Below are 5251 nucleotides of genomic sequence, written 5' to 3'. Positions count from 1 at the left end.
ATATATATATATATATATATATATATATATATATACGACGGGCTTCTTTCAGTTTCCGTCTACCAATTACCAAATCCACCCACAAGGCTTTGGTTGACCCGAGGCTATAGTAGAAGACACTTGCCTAAGGTGCCACGCAGTGGGACTGAAGCAAGAACCATGTGGTTGGTAAGCAAGCTACTTACCACACAGCCACTCCTGCGCCTATAAAAAATGTGGAACGCTTCACGAATTTGCGTGTCATCCTTGCGCAGGGGCCACGCTAATCTTCTCTGTATCGTTCCAATTTTAGAATATGCATATGTACCGCCATAGCTATACCAGGAATTTTGATAAAAATTACACTGCAAGTATTTTCCTTCATTTGTAAAAAAATGGCTTGCTACATGAAACCACAAGATGTTAAAATTTATTTAGTATAACAGTGTTTAAGACATCTCTTGGTACAGAGTGACATTTAAGGCTCAAATTCCAATCTCCATACTGGCATTTATGTTATTTTTGAAATTGTTGGGTGGTCACGGTTAGAATGTTTTTGATACTATGTCTACTCAACCAGGGAAGACTTGAGACTACGCGACAAGTGATTAATTTCAAATTGACACTTTGAGAAAGAGGTTCGATGCTAAGCGATGCGAAAGATGGAAAGAAAAAGAAAATCATGTAACGCTTTAATTAATCGCCCCACGTCTTCTGTCATGTCAATTAATCATGAAATGTTTCTTTCCATTAGCATATGGACTGATTGAAAGTTGTTAAAATTGTGATCTTTGTCAAAGTAGACACATCATGTCTACGCCATTTCGTGAATATTCTCCTATGTCCTTGATTAATTCACCCTGATATTCCAATTATTTTCTTTTTCGGTGTCCCTTTCAATATACTTGTCATATTTATACACAAGCATATGTGTGTGTGTGTGTGTGTGTGTGTGTGTGTGTGTGTGTGTGTGTGCGCGTGCGCGCGCGCGTGAGGATTAACTATGATTAGTCAATGATAGTTTTTGCATTCGATAAGAAACGTACACTGATTGTTTGCACTGGGAAATACAAGCATTTGTTCGGCGTTTGATATAATATCTCTAAAGTAAGGCTTTAAGACTTTGTAATCATGGACAGAAATGGATCAATATTTATGGTAAACAGAAATAGATAGAGAGAAGGATAGAGCGTGAAGAAGTTAGAGAGAAGGGAAAATTATTACAATGCTTTTAATTTGAAAGCAACCCGCCCAGATTAATTGTTTATGCTTATATGTTTATATGTAGACATATATAGTTGAAGATGTATTATTAAAACAGAAAATCTGAACGAAGAGGAGAAGGGAGTTAGATAAAAGAGCAGAAGATATGAAAAAGTTTATTAAATAGGTAGTGAGAGCTACCTTATTAATCATAATTTTTGGCAAAGATTTATGTAAAATTGAGTGTGCATGTTCTCATGTGTGTGTATGGTCGTACGTTACTGTTATGCTTTAACGTCATTCATTCAGTGATTATTTTCAAGCTAGTCAGCTATTCACAAATGTCAGCTATTTATATACTCAGCCAATTTGCTTGGGGATTAAATTCGTTACTAATCTCTGTGGAAAGTGCACACTGGCAACACGTAATTAGTTGTAGCAATAGGTACGGTAAGCATTTTACGTTTTTTCTTTTCAAAAAATGGTCCATAACATTTACAACAGCGAACAAATTTGTCCCATCTATATGCGGGCGCGCAAATGTCTTCGGATTTCGGACTCTATTACGAACTTGATATAATTTTTTAATATTTTACTGACACTTAAGTCAGGAGTAGCGATAAATGCTTTCGTTTTGCAGAAAATATCAGTGGATCAGCTGAGAGGTAGGCTTATTGGCAATTAAATAGTTAATTTTAGAGGACGACATGGGTGATTGAGATGTCAACGAGCAGGACGATGCAATATGTTGTTGAAGTGTCATAGACTGAAACAACTTGCAACTAGAACATCCATGTCGCTTGTTTGTCACAAACTGGAGTCGGATGCCGAGTCATCTCTTGCACAAGATTCAAAATGTTGCACTGAAATAACAACGGATGGAGTTATTATAGCAGATAAAACAGGCGATACAAGGTACAGGAAAGTTTACCTTTATATTTTACTACTCATCCATGAAATCTATGCATCTATCTTTCTCCTTCTGTCATCTGACTGTTTCTGACTTTTGCTCTCCCCCTCTCTTTTTCTTCTTTCCACATACTTACATATATGTACATATATCGATACAAACATACATATAATCATTATAATTATCATAATTGTTATTACTATTATTATTATTGTTGTTATTATTATTATTATTATTATTGTTATTATTATTATTATTAGTAGTAGTAGTAGTAGTAGTAGTAGTAGTAGTAGTAGTAGTAGTAGTAGTAGTAGTAGTAGTTTTCCAATTCAAGAATCTTGCCACCGAGGACAATCGTCTGATGTATATCAAAGTAGAAATGTTTAAAATGTTTTTTTAAGATTTCTGTGATGACACACTACCTATAGTCAACTTTATCAACAATTTGTAAGCATGCGTGCGTGTGTATATATCTGAGTATTTATCTCTCTGTGTTTGTGTGTGTGTGTGTGTGTGTGTGTGAGTGTGTATCTAATACAGAGAATGCAGAGAATGCAATATCTCAAGTAAATAATTATATTGTTAAAGCATATTAACAGAAAATTTTAAACGCATTTTTAATATATTTTGTATGTATGTATGTATGTGAGTATTATGTTTGCATGCATGTATATATGTGTATATATGTAAATGTGTGTATTTATGCATGTGTGTGTTTGTGTATGTGTGTGTGTGTGTATGAGTGTGTCTGTGCGCGTGCGCGCGTGTGTGCCACCCGAGAGTGGTTTCAGTCGCCAGTGCCTCGGTTGAGAGGTAACTTTACAGTACCACATATTGAAAAGACATCAGTTGTCAGTGGAGGAGGCTACAAACTCATGTGTGCTATCATTAATCATATTCACATACATATACACATGCATACTATACATCGTACACTTGTATGTATGTGTGTGTGTGTGTGTTTATGTACATGTTTAAGCGTACATGTGTTTGCATGCATCCATATTTTGACTCTTGTCTTATTGTTACCCGCACTACTTCCATATTTAGAACCATTTCGTGATTTTTCGACACTTTTATTCGATTTGAAATTTTCTAATATGACGCTTTTTTACAACTACAGCAAATGTAAGTAAATATCAGGTGTTATACCCCACGGCCTAATTTTTATTCTTGGTTAGGCCATTTCGCATAAGCTTAGTATTTTCAACACTGCTCTGTACTGAAAAGAGATAAGCTCAGCCTGCGAGAATATTTTCATGTACTTCTGTTGAAAGCAAAGTAACATGATCTAAATATCCCGCTCAGCCTCGTCAGTTAATTCTTATTCTACTGTTGTTTGACGTAATTCAGTCCGGATCAGACCAAAGCTATGATGAAAAGTATTTCAACAAATATCGTTCATCTTTTTGCATACCTACAACTGCATTGTATAATGCATCCCTTCATTTTATAAGAGGTTATAGAGTGATTAGAGTGAAATTTTGTTACATTCACCGGCAAGTCGAGAGTCATTAGAGGGTTCATTATTGTTATGAATATGGCAAAATCATAGTCACTAGTGATAGTCAACGATGTTGGTAGCTTTATATACAATTTGCTGATGAATTTTTTTCTCATATTTTTTCTCCGATGGTAAAACGTCCATCTTTCATCTCTACGGCAAATTGTAAACTTATCGATTTCTATTACTATACATTAGTTATTGAGAAGATTGATACATGTAGAAATTTGATCCATTTGTGAATTTAACTCATTATAATTCAAATTTAGTTATTACTTCGCAATAATCATTTCGGAATTCTCAAAATGAAATTCGTGTTGGCTTATAACCCCAAACCAATTCCCTGTTTTTTTACATAATATCTTCATTTGTACTATGAAGGTGCAAGCTAACTATTTAGAAGCATTGCTTTCGATAACACGTATAATACTATAAAAAATATATGCACATATATAAAGATATTTGTTGACACGATGTGCGTGTCATGTGTATACGCTTATGGTTACACAAATAATCGTCAAGTTTGAATGCATTAACTCGTCTTAAATTATTGATTGATAAAGCTTGTAATGGTGTAACACATTTTTCTGAATTATCTGCCCAAATGGATTATTGCCATCCCACACAGCTTAAGACATTACTACTGCTGTTCGATTTGCAGTAAAGGCCAAGGTTAATTCAACCATGAACTTGTACAACTGTGGCTAAAACAGCTTAGTAATATTACAAAGTAGGTTGCATGTGTTGCTGTACGTTGAAAGATACAATAATCTGTATAGGTGCATGTGGATTAGCATTACCTACATATACATCTGTTATACGCCCTCACACACATAACCATTTTGACACACTCCACCACACACATACATAACTGTGTATGAGTGTGTCTGTATGTGTGTGTGAGTGTGTATGAGTGTGTGTACGTGTGTGAGTGTGTATGAGTGTGTGTACGTATGTGTGTTATAAATGTGTGTTCGTAGATATGAGTGTAACAAAGAGTGTGTGTACATGTCTGGGTGGATGTGACAACGAGAGCGTGAAAATAGTTTATGCGAGTATCTCACAGGTAACATGTGATAAATGTTTTAAAGATCTATGTGGCACTCATGCTTCTGCGACCTATACCCAAAGGAGACGCGGAACTCAGCATTTTAAGATAACGGGGCATCATTCAATCTAAAGTGCTGTGCTTCCCAGATCAGTCAGTCGACCATAGTTCATTGTATTTGTGTTGGGTAAAGTACACCATTTGAGAATCAAAATTATTGATCATAAACTCAACGCACTGCTTTGACAGGATAAAATTACAGATAATTACACACACACTCACTCACACACACCACACACACACTCGCACACATATTTAAGTATATGTATTAAATATATGTATATTCAATTATTAATTAAAAGCAGCGCTAGCGTTCTGAATATTATCGACCGCACATACTGTGTGTGTTTTGCTTGTTCGCCGGTTCGCTCTGGGAGCGACTCCCTCTTAACATTGAGTGTTAAAACACCTGAGGGTTATAGATAAGCAAAACAACTCACCTCCAATCTAATTCAGGAGCGATGGATACCGATAATTCGCAATTTTTGTGCCTTATCATAAGCGCGTGTATATATATATATATATATATATATATATATATATATAT

The 5251-nt window shown here is 35.3% G+C and overlaps 1 protein-coding gene and 1 non-coding gene across 2 annotated transcripts in view; one reads left to right on the top strand and one right to left on the bottom strand.

Annotated features, from left to right (window-relative positions):
* The window catches only part of LOC106884025 (uncharacterized), a 693536-nt gene that overhangs the window by 289733 nt on the left and 398552 nt on the right, over window positions 1-5251 (top strand). The gene's annotated exons all lie outside the window — the stretch shown is intronic.
* LOC128249455 (U6 spliceosomal RNA) lies at window positions 210-321 on the bottom strand. Its single transcript, XR_008265575.1, has one exon. It is a non-coding gene; the product is annotated as a U6 spliceosomal RNA (small nuclear RNA).

This window comes from Octopus bimaculoides, chromosome 14 (assembly GCF_001194135.2).
Source record: "Octopus bimaculoides isolate UCB-OBI-ISO-001 chromosome 14, ASM119413v2, whole genome shotgun sequence".
Taxonomy (NCBI): domain Eukaryota; kingdom Metazoa; phylum Mollusca; class Cephalopoda; order Octopoda; family Octopodidae; genus Octopus; species Octopus bimaculoides.
The sequence above is the reverse complement of the archived record's forward strand: the minus strand, read 5'-3'. Positions and strand labels throughout refer to the sequence as shown.